This window comes from Dipodomys spectabilis, unplaced genomic scaffold, assembly GCF_019054845.1.
Source record: "Dipodomys spectabilis isolate Male_0828 unplaced genomic scaffold, ASM1905484v1 ptg000539l, whole genome shotgun sequence".
Taxonomy (NCBI): Eukaryota; Metazoa; Chordata; class Mammalia; order Rodentia; family Heteromyidae; genus Dipodomys; species Dipodomys spectabilis.
Genome location: NW_024871216.1, coordinates 411,079 through 426,968, shown reverse-complemented (window position 1 = coordinate 426,968; position 15,890 = coordinate 411,079). Strand labels below are relative to the sequence as shown.

The 15,890-nt window shown below is 40.9% G+C and overlaps 1 pseudogene; it reads right to left on the bottom strand.

The window, feature by feature from the left end:
• Nucleotides 1-890: 890 nt before the first annotated feature.
• Nucleotides 891-1,785, bottom strand: LOC122099824 (annotated as a pseudogene).
• Between the last annotated feature and the right edge of the window lie 14,105 nt (nucleotides 1,786-15,890).

The following is a 15,890-nucleotide window of genomic DNA, read 5'->3' as shown; positions in this document are numbered from 1 at the left end:
TGAGGGGTGAAAATAAACTTTTGCCTTTAAACAGTTTATTATCCTCAACCCCAAACTAGGAGTTAAATTAGAAAACATTTTGTTGTTGTTGTTGTTGTCTCCAGAGCGATTACTCCATTACTGGTGAGGCCTGGGAGGTGTGGGGTACACCCCTAGCCTCCCCCATGCCCTGCTGGACCACAGCCAAGGCCACCCTGGGCCTTCCACTGGGCTCCATCCTTGAAAAGCTGCCTAATGGAGGGAGGTCAGGAAGATCTGCATTTACAAGTTTCCCAGAATGTACTAGAACTTTTTTGGGTCAGTTTTATAGAACTTTCTTGGTCAGTTATATTCCACCTCAATCTCTCCAGTATTTTCCAAGCAGATCAAGTCACTTGCAGATAATGAAGAAGCTTTGTGGCCCAGGGGTCCATGGCATGGAATCAAAGATAGTATCAGGAGGCCCAGGGGTCTCGTGTATGGTAGAGGTGTCCAGGTGATTTGAGTTTCTGACCTTCCTGTTCTCCATGAAGCCTGAGCAGTGCGGAGGGCAACGAGGAGGTGTCTTCTACAATAGCCACTGAAGTGAGGGAGGCAGAAGGTCAGCTGTTCCAATGGGCAGATGTGGAGAGGTTTCTAGAAGGGGATCAAGTCCGCTGCTTTGGGCAGGAGTATCAGTTATTTTTACAGAAAGCAACAGAGAAATTAATTTTCTTTTCTGACTACTGAAAAGTGGAAAGATGCTCAAGTTTACCATTTAAAGGAACAATAGACATTTCTAAAGTCTCTGTCTAAACTTTGGTTTTCTTTAAAAAACACACAAAAAACCAGGTCATCACAAAAAGTAATGTAAGTGGAGGCTGTAGGCAGGTACTGTTCTGTCCGTGACAGTCTTTTGTGTAAAGTAAGGCGTATTGGAGCTCCAATTTAACTGATGCAGTGGGGTTTACTGGCTATGCATGCCGAGGCAGTGCAAGTCGTCCGTGCCCTTGCTGTCGAAGCCTGGGAGGGGCTGACCATACTTGTCCATGCACCAACAGAAGCCCCGCTTTCTGCCTTTGGAGGGGCGACACTGCTTCTTCTTATAAAATCCTTTCTTGTCGCAGTTGGGGATGTGCACACCCCTGGGACTCAGCACATTGGGGAACTTCAGGTGATTCAGGGTGTCTTGCATCTCTCTAAGGAAGGGACCATATTCTATCTCCAGTTTGGACTCCGAGGAGAAGGTCTGGGTGTCCGTGCTCTGGGACTCATAGTCGACTTTGTAGTGCTGGCTGTCCTTTGCGTGACCTTTCTTGATGGTGTCCAGCTTCACGTGAATGGAATGGAACTTGGAGTCAGGCACCCTATGTGTGCTGGGAGGGGCATGGCTCTCCAAGCTCCCCGTGCCTAGGTCCTCCTCTGACTCACTAGCATTTCCTGAGGCAGAGGGCGCCAGCAGCAGCAGGTAGGCGCTCAGCCGGCCAGGACGCTGGCATTGGTGCAGAACCCGCGGCCATCCAGCAGCGCCTGCAGTGGGCGTGGCTCGGTTGGTGGCAGCTGGCAGCTGAGCCCCTAGCTGCAGAGTTCTGTGTAGACACCTCACGGCTGACCCTCCCGCAGAGCACATGTCAGGCAGCTGCAACAGCCTGGCTCGCGCACCAGCTCGGCACACGCAGGCACTGCAGGCAGAGGCTCGCACTGGGCCAGCGCGATCCCATCACAGTGCTCGCATTGCAAGATGGGACCCTCGTCACCGGTGGCCTGAGGAGCAGGGCCAGGGTGGTGAGTAGAGCTGCCCTGAGCGCCAAGCACCGCCGGAAGCATGGCGCCCATTGCAGGGGCCAACTGGAGTAAGCAGTTACTGGGTCAAGGCACGCAGTGTGAGATTGCAGGATCTGGAGCGCAACTACCGGTGCTCGGGGTGCAGCTGCCCAGCTTCCACCTCAGTACCTATAAGTTCTAATGTCACCCTTTTTCTGTCTTATAGTAGTTTGGCTGATTTTAATGTAGTTAATCCATTTTGAGTTGATGTTAGTGCAAGCAGAGATCCACTTCCAGTTTTCTGCCTATTGATGTCCAGTTTTCCCAACACCAATAGTTGAAGAGGCTGTGATGTCTGTGTATGTGGTGTGTGTGTGTGTGTGTGTGTGTGTGTGTGTCTGTGTCTGTGTGTCTGTGTGTCTGTGTGTCTGTGTGTCTGTGTGTCTGTGTCTGTGTCTGTGTGTGTGTCGGTCGTGGGGCTTGAACTCTCGGCCTCGGAGCTACCCCTCAGCATTTCATCTCCAGGCTAGTACTTGAACCACAGTTCCACTTCCCATTTTCTTGTGGTTTATTGGAGCTAAGAGTCTCATCGACTTCCCTGGCCCTGCTGGCTTTCAACAACCATTCTCAGATCTCAGCCTTCTGATTAGCTAGATTAAAGGCATGAGCCACAGTCACCCGGCAAGACTATGTTTTTTCCACATTACATCTTTCACTCTTTTGTCGAATATCAGATGATTGTAAGTATGTAGTTTTATTTCTGGGTCTTTTCATCTTTTTTAATACGTTTTTTTTTTTGTAAAAATAATGTACAAAGGGATTGCAGTTACATAAGGTAGGTAATGAGTTCATTTCCTCTCAAGCATTGATACTTCCTCCTTTGTTTTTCCCCTACCATCCCTACCCTTCTACCTCCACAACTACTCCTTTCCATCCCTCCTTCCCACTCCCTGCCTAAATTGTAAAGTTCGTTTTTGAACATAGTGTCTTGATCTCATTGTTAAAATGGGTCAAACTGTATCCCTAGTTAAGCATTTGGTTTTTTCCCCTTCACCTCCCAAAGCTAGAGAAATGTACATACAAGATACAGGGCACCAACATCAAAGAAACAAAAAAAAAACCACATAAATTAGGTTACAAGATTGGGTGGAAGAATGATGACTGTTGACTTAATTTAATAAGTATTCTATAGTTTTTAATGGTAAGGTTTATTAACTCAAAGGGGGAGAAAAAACATTCAGAATAGTGGAATGTGGCTACTACTCATTTGATGTGTGTGGATAGATTATGATTAATAAAAATATATCTATTAATTCCCAGTGGTAGACTGCTATGCTAACTGGGAGGAGACTTTGGTAATGCCAGGGGTTTGAATACTGGTAATGAAGCAGAATATGAGGGGAGAGCATTTGCTAAAGATGTAACTTCCTAGGCTCATACTAAATACATTGAAGTAGAATGCTAAGTGATGATCGACTGAGCACCAAATTTTATTTGTTGACTTTTTGTTTTGTGAAGTCCAGGGATTTGAACCTAGAGCCTGGGTGCTGTCCTTTAATTTTTTCTCAAGGCTAGTGCTCTACCAGTTGAACCACAGCTTCAAGTCCATAATTTTGGTGGTTAATTGGAGATGTCTTTCCAAATTTCCTCTTTGGGCTTGCTTCAAACGTGATCCTCAGATATCAGCCTCCCGAGTAGCTCGCATTCCAGTTGTGAGCCACCAGAACCTGGCTAGAATCACTTTTTAAAAGTGTTCTCTAGGTGAATCAGATGTGTCTAGGTACTATGTGAGCATTTTGGTTCCAGTGGGTTATGTCAGATTTAGAATAACATCAGAATTTTTCTTCTTGTAACTCGCAGCATCCAATATCTATATAATTTATTCAGATCTTCATGTCTGATCTTTTTTTCTTCATTGTACCTTTTTATTCTTACTTCACGAGCAAGCACATCAGTGATGTTTTCCTTTTCTGAAGCAAGTTACATCCTTTCCCATCAATGAGGGATGTACTTGCTGCTCTTACTGCCTGGAGTACCTGCTTCTAGTTAATTGCATGGATGATGGCTTTCAGGTTAACTATCTCCTCCTCAGGAATATCTCCTCACATAACCGCTGTGAAGTTGTTGCCACAAAACTACAAATGTCATGTCTCTGATTTATAAAAATTATCATTATGATTTCTGGTTTTCTTTTCAGCATGAAATTGATGAGGAGAGAGCCACATTCACTTGTTTCTCCAACACCTATAATAGTGCCTGGTCCTTAGTGCTCAGGAGCCTTGCATAGGGATCAGCCTTCTCCAGCTCAATTTATCTTAGCTTCTGGTCAAGACAGCACTTGAAGCTGATGTCTGGTGGCTAGCAGTCATTCCCTCTCATTCTTTGTGCCTTTCTGTGTTGCTGAGTCCACCTCAGAGCAAGATCAGTGCCTGACACCTATTTGCTGCTATTGACATCATACAAGTTATGGGCATTGTTTTGTGAAACTGTGTGCAGAGACACATCTCCACACAAGTTCTCCAAGGCAAGTGTCTCCCATGCCCAGGAGTCCATTCCACAACTCAGCATCCTAACTATCACCTACTCCCTAATGCACTCAGTGTATATTCCCATTTCCATTAAAAAAAGAAAATTCAAGATATGCCTTTGATGATTTGTCATTGAATTACTGAAACAAAGTATATAATTTTGGGGCTAGGAAGGTGGCTTAGTGGTAGAGTGCTTGCCTTGCATGCATGAGGCTCTGAGTTCGATTCCTCAGAACCACATAAGCAAAAAGAAAATAAGCTGGAAGTGGCCCTGTGGCTCAAGTGGTAGAGCGCTAGCCTTGAGCTGAAGAGCTGATGGATAGCACCCAGGCCCAGAGTTCAAGCTGACAACCGGACCCCCAAAAAAGTATATAATTTTATGTATTTGTAAGTCTTTGTCCATCTCTCTTGAGCCCTTGGCATATTTCTATGTGTTTGCAGCTTGGGAAGGGAAATAAGGTTTAATTCAGGATAGTCAAAAACATTTTGGGAGGGAATGCCAACTTTCCATCTGATGTTCTACAGATGGCCATCTTGTCACAGGAACTGAGTAGACTGTCATAGCATAAGAGGCTTGTCCTGATTTCTACTGACTTTCCTCTGGGGTCACAGAGTGTGATCCTACTGCATACGTGTCGCTTGGCTACACTCGAGGGACCAGGTCTTCTCTGAAAATCTAGTGGCATGGGGGTAAGAGAAACTAAAGCTCAGAACCCAGCTACCCACATCACTAGGATTACAGGCCTGAGTCTCATATACTAACTCATAACTGCCTTTTTATACATTGTGTAGCCTGTTTCATTTTATTCACCTCACAGACAGATATACAAATATATGTTTATATTTATCCATCTATTTATAATCAGTGTTATATCTAGAAACACAAAAATATATATTCATATAATTATAATCAAAGTTATATTACCACTTTCCCCAATAATATTTTACACTAATATTATGTGAAAAAATACTTAAGATTGAAAAAGTTAAAAGCCCTTGTAGTATGAAAAATCATATTTGATCTTATATATCATATAATATACTGTATAAAACGTAATGAATATAACATGTATTTCCATATAACTGATTTAATTGCTTCTTGATTTTGTGTTTGTCAATCTATATAAGCCTTCTTTCTTCTATTGATGATGGCTTATACTTTCCAGTGTTGATATTTCTTATGTATTTTGTCAAATATATTCAGCCCTAAGTAGAATTTTTATGTTAATGGAGCCAAATTTTTCTTCAATATTTCCCAAAGCACAATGAATATGTATATAGAATTGTACTCACTGTTGGAAGAAAGTCCCACATACCACTATAAGTATTGTAGCATTTGTCCCAATTGACAGAACAGCTTTCTAGGTCATCTGATCTGGTATGTCCTAGATCTTTTGTAGCCACCTTATCACCCCATGCAGGCATGGCCTGGCTTCCTTGCAACTCCCTGTGCATTTAACCATTCCCTTTATATCCAGTAGGCTCTCTTGATCATCCCACTGTCACTCTGTTTTCCCACACACAGAACACATGTGCATGGTGCTTTACATTGTAGGTTGAAAAAAAAACACATTTAAGGCTCATGAATTATATAATATAACATAAACACTGACATTTTAATAACGTTAGAAAAATAACTAGAATGATCATTTTACAACAATCAGGACCAAAAAGAAATATAACGATTTTCTAAAGAAGGGGGGAAGCAATCTCTAAATCTGGATTGTCTTCTAAGTTGGCTTCAGACACAAATTCTGCCTCAGAGTCCTCAAAAGGATCTACTTCCTCATCAAAGGCAGTATTTTCTTCCCGAGTCTAGGGAGGGACAGATCTTATTTCTCAATTGGAAATTGGATCCCCAGCAGAAGGACAGATTGGTCTGGATATTCTGTGAGGACAGATTCCCTTTCCTCAACTGAATCTAGACTTTGAACCTAACTTATTGGTTTTCTTGAACATAGACTGGGGTCATTTTCCATTAGCACATATTTACCCTGCACTCCAGGACCAAAACATTTTTTACTGGTTTGGATGTGATCTTGGAAGACATTCTGGATCATCTTCTTCCTTGGTGGTATGTGCAGGTACACCTATATCACATGTGGAGTTCAGAACCAGTGGGATGTCCACAGGACTCAAAACCTAGTTGGGCCTTTCTACACATTGCAAAAAGCCTCTATGTTCTCATGCTTTCTGGAGTCCAGTTTTCGCTTCCAATCTCCATCAGTCACCATAGGCGACATCACTGATGGGTTCTTTATCTGGAGTTCAGCAGGAAGTTCTCTACAGTGACACAAACATAAGAATGTAAATAGGTACAGGAGTCTTAGAGTAGACTCTAGAAGTTAAAGTGTGACTAAACTTCTATGAGGATTTAGTAGGAGAAGCTGTAGAACTTGAGTTTGGGCTGAACACTGATGAGAAGGTAGGGTGTTTCTAATGAGTGGTTATGTCCAAGTTCTTTTAAAAAGGGAACAGACATTACCCAGCATAGAACATCCATAAAAGAACATTTTGCCATGCTGGGTAGTACAAAGGGCTCTTGGCAGAGCAGGCCCATCCCTTGAGACCTAGGTTCCATCCCTACTCAAAAGCTCTAAGGCATCTAAACAAGGACTATTTACTCTTTTCCTTGGTCTCACGGGTCATGCATTGCTCCAGCTGGTCCAGAAGAATATGTAAGCAGAACAGCAAGTCTGAAGAGGGCATGTTGAGCTTGTCATACTGTGTAAGTTTTTTCAGGATGTCAAGTTTCTTGTGCTCATAAAAATCATCAGGGTAGAAGTCCATCCAAATAGTTAAGATGGAACAATTGATGCTGTGGACAGATTGGTGACAAGGAAAATGAGAGTCTGCCCTCTCCATCCTGAGCCTTCTACCATAGACCCTTTGTGGCAGGACTAGAATGCTGGGAAGTGGGAAGAGACTCCTGGAAGCAGAATTCTCCTCACAACCCACTTCTAGAAATTTCTAATGCAACCCTCCAAAATTCTCCCTGTGATGGGCAGAGAAAGTTGTTTCCCCACTGTGTCTGACTTGCTACACACAACCCTCCCTGTCATCGAGGGATTGTGATCCATGCTGGCCTGGTCATAAACAGAAAACCCTGTCATAAAAATGGCTACAGCAGCGCTGAGCACAGGTGGCTCATGCCTGTAATCTTAGCTACTCAGGAGGCTGAGATCTGAAGATCCCAGTTCAAAGCAACTCTAGGCAGGAAAGTGTGTGAGACTCCTATCTCAATAATCCACTAGAAAACTAGAAGTGGCACTGTGGCTGAAACAGTAGAGCACTCGCCTTGAACTGAAGAGTGCAAGGACAGTGTACAGGTGCAGAGTTCAAACCACATGACCAACAAAAACAAAAGTGACTAAAGCGAAAAGAGCAGGTGTATGGCTCACTTTGTAGAGCACCTACCTAAAATTCATGAAGCCCTGCGTTTAATTGCTAAGATTGAAAGGAGGAAAGAATATGAAGGAATGGAAGGAAGAAAAGAAGGAAGGGAGGAATTTTGATATAACCAAATACTGGAAAGATGTGAAGTATTAAAGGTATCACAAGTATTTTATATGAAAAGATAGATTGTTCACTAAAAGGCAAATTATAAAATGTGGAATTCAGGCTAAAATACATGTACAGTTTTGTTTTTCTGTAAAGTGATACTTACGTGCCTCTTTAGTTTAAAAGTAGTAAATGAGTTTGAAAAATGGAGGAGTTGTTAGAAATGAATCATTATATCTTATCACCTTTTTCTGCTACATTCACCACCTACAAAATTGGAACAATGTTCATCATTTTAATTATTAATGTATTAATTTAATCTTTCACCTTTAGTGTATAGTCTATTGTGCACATCGTTTGTTTGAACTCTTTTTTTTGTTTGTTTTTTGTCCATGATGGGTCCTGAACTCTGGGCCTGGGCACTGTCCCTCAGCTCTTCACCTCAAGGATATCACTTTACCACTTGAACCACAGTGCCCCTTCTGGCTTTTCTGCTTATGTGGTACTGAGAAATCGAACCCAAAGGCTCATACATGCAAGGCAAGCACTCTACTACTTAGCCAACTTCCCAGCCCTGAAATCTTTATTTTTTCCTTCAGACATAGGCTTGAATACAGGGCATGGGTGCTGTCCCAGAGCTTCTTTGCTCAAGTTTAGCACTCTGCCATACAAGATTAAACCATAGTGCCATTTCTTGTTTTTTAGTGGTTAATTGGAAATAGCAGTCTCATGGGAACTTTTCTGCCCAAGACTGGCTTTGAACCAACATCCTCATTTCTCAGCCTCCTGAGAAGGTAGGATTACAGGCGTGAGCCACCTGTACCCTTGTGCTCATTTATTTTCTTTTAAATGTTGTATAAGTTTAGTTCCCCCACCCAAATACGTGCAAACTGAGATGCAAATTGGCTTTAAATAAACCACTAGTTGAGGATGCTGAAATTACAAATGATGGCAAATTGTTTTTAACATTTTTTAATATGAGAAGCTTGAACTGAGGGCCTGATTGAAATCCCTATTCTCTTGTGCTCAAGGCTATCACTCTACTAGTTTGGCCCACAGGGCCCTTTTAGTTTCTTGGTAACCAGTTAATGAGATAATAGTCTCACAGACCTTCTTACCCAGGCTGTTATTAATCCTCGATTATCAGATCTCAGCCACCTGAGTTGTTATGATTACAGGCATGAGAAACTGTCACCAGTTTTTTAAAAAGCAACAACAGATTACTTTAGGGGAGGATGGAGGAGGAGAAGCTAGAGGCTAAACAAGCTCTCACATAGAAAATAGTTGTAGTGTTCCACTGAAGAGTCCTAGGTCAGAGAATGACCAAGTGTGCCATCACAGTACAGTTTGGCCAGAGAGGGAAAATCCAGGCAAGGAGACAGATCTGAGCACTTGCCATTAGCTGCAGTTGTGGTGGTGGCGGCAACGGCAGCAGCCTAGCTGCCAAAAGAACAACACAGAGTCTGGGACAATGGTGCCAGACACAGCAGGTGACTGGATTCTACTTAAAACCAGAAAGAACTGATAAGTAGCAGATATCTTCATCCTGCTTATCACAGACCAGAGACAACCCAGGAACCAAGACTCCAGTGTGAGTAGAATCCTGACATACTCACTCCTTCTTAGGGAACAGAGGAGGGAAGGCCACCCTTACCATCCTCACCCCCGGAGACCTCCATATTTGATATTGAAAAGGCCCAGCTGAGCAGCAAGCTCCAACTCAGGCCTTGGAAAAAAAAACAAAAGAGTCATTTAGGAGGTCTCAGGCACCTGACCTGACCTGCCAGGCTCAGCTCCTCCCTGGGAAAAGTCACCCAGCCCAGGCAGACAAAGCTCTGCCCCGAGGGGAGTGACTTTCTTCACTGGGTAAACAGAGCCAAAGGCTGCCCCTCCCTACAGCAGCCTAGACAATCAAGTGAAATTCAGTAAACATAAACCCTGAGAATGGCTCTAGGCTGGGCTCTGTGAGTGTCTCAGAAGTTACCCCTCAGGGAAAAGCTGCAATTTGCTGAAAGGCCTCAATTCTACCCAGTACATAGCCTCATCACAGCATCTTCAAATTAGAGGAAACAGCCATCTCCCTCTTTTGTGAAACTCAAAGCAGATCTCCCTCTCATTGAACTATACTGGGAGGAGGATCACAAAATCCTGATCATTTTTCTGCCTGCTCCAACAAATTGACTTAAGAAACCAATCAAGCCACAGGCAAACCAAACACCACAAGCAGACTAAAGACTCCACCAAGAGACTGGTTACAGACACAGGGAGATATAGGATCTTCACATCTACTTCCCCCCCCCCCCCGCAAAAAAAAAGAACTCTTTTTGGTACCTTTTTTAATTTTTAGTTTTTAAAAAAAATTGTTTTCTATTAAATTTTTTCTCCCCTCCTAATTTTTATTTTAGGTGTATGTGTGTGTGAGTGTGCTTTGTTTAAATCTCTACTGACTTTTTGGTCCTTTTATCTTTTTTTTTTCTTTTTCATTCTTTTCATTTTTCTTCTGTTTCCTTGTTTTTGTGTGTGACTTATTTGCTGTTCTGCTCATCTTCAGATATATGCCCATTGTCAAATATTAGACCTTACCCCCATTGTATACACATTAATCAAGAATTTTATTACTCAAAGCAAAACTTCTTAGCCTTAAATTCTGTAATAGCAGTATTATCTCTTTAGGCCTATATAATTTTTGAGAATTTTTATTTTTTAGTTTTTCATGTCTCCTTTCTATCCCTCCCCTCCTCTCATCGTATCTTTTTCTTCTCTCAATAGCACCTTAAACTTAGATAATTTTTAAGACTCATTTATTAAACTTAAATATTTGTTTTTCCCATTTTTTCTTGTCCTTTTTTCTCTCTCCTACTATTCTGTCCAATCCACTTCCCTCTTTGAGATTAGAACTTGGTTAAATTCACTCTCCTTTTACCTCTCTACATTCTTCTAATCCTATTTTTCCTCACATTTGTCCCTAAATATAATAATTTCTGGTTTGCCAAATTCGTCCTTGCTGTTGTTAGCCCATTAATCCATAGTTGTTTTATGTTGAATAGATTGTATCTGCTGAACTAGATTATATCTGTGTCCTTTTGCCTGTGCAACTGCAGGACTTTGGTTGATGTATGCCTTCAAAAAGTATTCTAGCAGAAAACTTTCATATCAAATGGGCAGAACAAGCCAGAAAAACACAAGAAAAATGAAAGTCCTGGTATCTCAACTCCCACTCATGATAACCAGTATTCCAGAGGAGAGTTCCCCAAAAGCTCAATAAATATTACTTGGAAACATGGTGAATGAACAGATAGAAAACCTGCAAAGGATTCAGTGTGAACATGATAGGGAGAGAGAGGAAGCAAACCAAAGATCAATACAGTAATCTCATGAGCATGAGGAAGCTACTCAAAGATTGATACAGAAATGCATGAATAGGTTGAGAACACTCAAAGAGAAATAAAGGAATTGTGTGAGCAGGCTGAGAACCATCATAGAATTATAGGAATTGCATGAGCAAGCTGAAAACAGACAAAGAGAATGTCAGGAATTGCGTGAACAAGCTGAGAACAGTCAAAGAGAACTACAGGAATTGCATGAAAATGAGGAAGCTAATCAAAGAGTAACACTGGAATTGCAAGGGAGGGACGAGAATAAACAAAGTTCAATAGAGGCATTCATGGAATCCATAAACAGACAGTTGAAAGAATTCAGGGAGACCACAAAGGGAATGCTGAATGGAACCCAACAGAAGGACTGGGAGTATAAGGAAACCATAACCAAACAACTAAGTGATTTGAGAATAAGAACTGAACACCAAATTAAGGAAGTAAAGAAGTCCATTCAAGATCTAAAACAAAGCTCCAACAAAGAATTTGAAGTAATCAAAACCAAACAATTAGAAGGAAAATGAATAAAAAACAAAGAAGAAAGTCTTGACAGTAGGTTAGACCATGCAGAAGATCGAATCTCGGTAAATGAAGACAGCCTAGATATTATACAGAAACAATGTACAACTATCCATGACAAATCCAGAAATATGATAGATATATTCAGCAATTGGAAGACACCATCAGAAGGCCTAATCTGAGAATAATGGGTGTAGAGTAGCACCTAGAAACATAAGATAATGGTCTAGGAAATTTGGTTAACAGGATCCTAGCAGAGAAATTCCCAAACATGCAAAAGGATAGGCCTATTCAGATACAAGAAACGTTTAGAGCCCCAAATAGACCAGACGAGAGCAGGACATCCCACCGTCACATTATAATATGCACAAGATCAATTCAGACCAAGGAAAAGATCCTTAAAGCTGTCAATGAGAAAAGATCAATCATCTATGAAAGGAAAACAATTAGAATAACTTCATTTTTTTCATCAGAGTAAATTAAAGCAAGAAGAGCCTGGAATGATGCATGCCATGACCTAAAGACAAAGTATGAACCAAGAATACTGTAAACAGCTAAATTCTCCTTCATAACCGAAGGTGAAATAAAAATCTTCCATAGAAAAGAAAAACTGAAAAAAAATATATCTCCACCAAACCGGTCCTACAAAAGATACTTAAAGATGTCCTACATATGACAACTTGTACTTCTCATTGTTGCAACAGACAGAACGGACAAGATCACAATAAAGACAAAGAAATGGCACCCAAACTGAGAATCCAAAAACCATAGGAAGAACCAAGTTGAGGCAGCCCCCAAGAAGGCGGATAAAATGGCAGAAACTACCAAACACTTCTCAGTCCTTTCTCTCAATATTAACGGATTTAACTCTCCAATTAAGCGACATACACTGTCTAGTTGGATTAAAAAGCAACATCCTTCTATCTGCTGCCTTCAGGAATAACACCTTGCTCATAAAAACAAATACACTTTGAACATGAAAGTCTGGAACAAAATCTACCAAGCAAATGGCCCACATAAACAGAGAGGAATTGCAATCATAACATCAGATAAAATAGACTTCAAATTAAAGTTAGTGAGAAGAGATAAAGAAGTTCACTACATACGAATTAAGAGATCTTTCTTTCAGGAGGATATTGCAATAATAAATACTATTCGCCAAACAATGGATCACCGAAATTTATCCACCAGATACTGCTTTCCCCAAAATCTCAAATAGATCCAAAGATAAGAATTGTTGGGGACTTTAAAACACCACTATCCACAATACATAGATCAACTCGAAAAAACTCAACAGAGAAACTGCAGATCAAAAGAACTGCCTAGATCAGCTAGATTTAACAGAAAACTACTGAATATTTCACCCAGCAGCATCAGAATACATTTTTTCTCACCATTACATGGAACATTTTCCAAATTAGACCACTTTTTTATTGTGAAAATACTGTACAGAGGGGTTACAATTACATGGGCAAGACAATGAGTACATTTCTGATAAAGCATTGTAGCCTCCTCCTTTGTTTCCCCTTCCCCTCCCATTCTCCCCCTGTCCCACCACCCAACCCTCATCCCCCCCACCAAAGTTGTAAAGTTCGTTTTTGACATAATGACTTGTATGTCTCGTTGCAATGGGTCCACCTATTTAAACGATTTGTTTTTTCCCTTCCCCTCCACAAATGATAACATCAAATACAGTGAAAGCAGGGGTTATACAGTGGTGGAGGCACATGTAAAGCAACAAAGAAATCATCTTATAAATGTGTTAGAAACAATTGCATGAAAGAAAAAAATTATTTGAATAAATATCATAGGGTTCATTTCCCTAACATCAACTTATCTGACCTTTTCTGCTTGACTCAGACTTAAACAAGTTATTACAAATAGGGGAAGCCATGGGACCTAAGTGTCTTTGGGCCTGGCTTACTTCACTTAATATAATTTTTCCCAAGTCTTTCCATTTCCTAACAAATGGGGCAATGTCATTCTTTCTGATGGAAGCATAGAATTCCATTGTGTATATATAACACATTTTCTTGATCCATTCATCTACTGAGGGGCATCTGGGTTGGTTCCATATCTTAGCTATAGTAAATAAGGCTGCAATAAACATAGCTGTGTTGGTAACTTTCTTGTAGTTTTGTTTGTGAACATTTGGTTAAATGCCCCATAGTGGGATTGCTGGGTTATAGGGGAGCTCTATGTGGAGTCTTTTGAGGAACCTCCATACTACTTCCCAAAGTGGTTGTACAAGTTTATACTCCCATCAACAAAGCATTAAGGTTCCCTTCTGTCCACATGCCATCCAGCATCTGTTGTTATTAGAGTTCTTGATTCTAGCCATTCTAACTGCGGTGAGGTGGTATCTCAATGCTGTTTTAATTTGCATTTCTTTTATTGCTAGGGAGGTTGAGCATTTCTTCATGTGTCTATTGGCCATCCTTCGTTCCTATTCAGAGCAGTTTCTCTTTATGTCTTTAGCCCAATTATTTATTGGGCAGTTTTTTCTTTGAAGGTTTGTCATTGGGGGGGTCTAATTTTTTGAGTTGCAGGTATATTTTAGATATGAGACCCTTGTCTGTTATATGGCTAGTGAAGACCTTCTCCCAATCCGTGGGATTCCTACTGATCTTGCTAGTTATGTCCTTTGCCGTGCAGAAGCTATGCAATTTCATGCAATCCCATTTGTTCAACCCTTCTTAGATTTGTTGTGCTTCTGGGTCACTATTAAGAAAATTTCGGCCTGTGTCTTTAGACCTATGTGGGATTTGAGGGAAAGTAGTGTTTCTTGGATAAATTTGGGTGCTCCGTTGTTTGGCGAATAGATATTTAGAATTGTAATATCCTCCTGAAGGAGAGATCCCTTAATGAGTATGTGGTGACCTTCTTTATGTTTTCTCACTAATTTTAATTTGAAGTCTATTTTATCTGGTATTAGGATTGCAACTCCCGCCTGGTTATGGGGGCCATTTGCTTGGTAGATTTTGTTTCAACCTTTCACATTGAAAATGTGTTTGTTTTTACGGGCAAGATGTGACTCCTGAAAGAAGCAAATAGAAGGATGTTGCTTTTTAATCCAAGAAGAGAGTCTATGTCGTTTAATTGGAGAGTTAAGTCCGTTAATGTTGAGAGATAGGACTGAGGTATTTGGGAGTTGCTGCCATTTTATCCGCCTTCTTGGGGGCTGTGGAAACTTGGTTCTTCCTATGGTTCTTGGATTCTCAGTTTGGGTATGGTTGCTTGGCCTTTATTGTGATCTAGTTGGTTTTGAAGGAGAGTTTATCTGGGTACAGTATTCTTGGTTGATAGTTGTTTGTCTTTAGGGCATGGCATACATCATTCTAGGCTCTTCTGGCATTAATTGTTTCTGCTGAGGAATCTGAGGTGATTCTAATTGGTTTCCCTTTATCGGTGATTGAGCTTTTCTCCTTGACAGCTTTAAGGAACTTTTCTTTGGTCTGAATTGATCGTGTGTATATTATAATGTGACGGTGGCATGTCCTATCCTGGTCCCGTCTATTTGGTGTTCTAAAAGCTTCTTGTATCTGAATAGACCTATCTTTGTGCATGTTTGGAAAGTTCTCTGCTAGGATCCTGCTAAACAGATTTCCTAGACCATTAACTTCTGTCTCTACACCCATTAGCCTCAGATTAGGCCTTCTGATGTTGTCTTCCAAATGTTGAATAGCTCTGTCATATTTCTTGGATTTGTCTTGGATGGTTGTATGTTCTTTCTTTATAATAACTAGGCTGACTTCAATCCCTGAAATTCGATCTTCAGCATGGTCTAACCTACTATCAAGTCTTTCTACTTTGTTTTTTATTTTTCCTTCTAGTTGGTTGGCTTTGATGGCTTCAGATTCTTTGTTGGAGCTTTGTTTTAGATCTTGTATGGACTTCTTTACTTCCTTAATTTGGTGTCAGCATTTATTCTTAAATCACTTAGTTGATTAGTTATGGTTTCCTTGGACTCCTATTCCTTCTGTTAGGTTCCATTCAGCATTCCCTTTTGTGGCCTCCCTGACTTGTTTGAGCTCTCTATTTATGGATTCCTTGAATGCCTTTAGTGATCTTTCTGTATTCTCATCCCCCTCTCTCAATTCCTCTATTACTCTTTGATTAGCTTCTTCATATTCACACAGTTCCTGTAGTTCTCTTTGAGTGTTTTCAGCCTGCTCATGACATTCATGACTTTCTCTTTGACTGATCCCAGCCTGCTCACTCAATTCCTTTATTTCTCTTTAAGTGT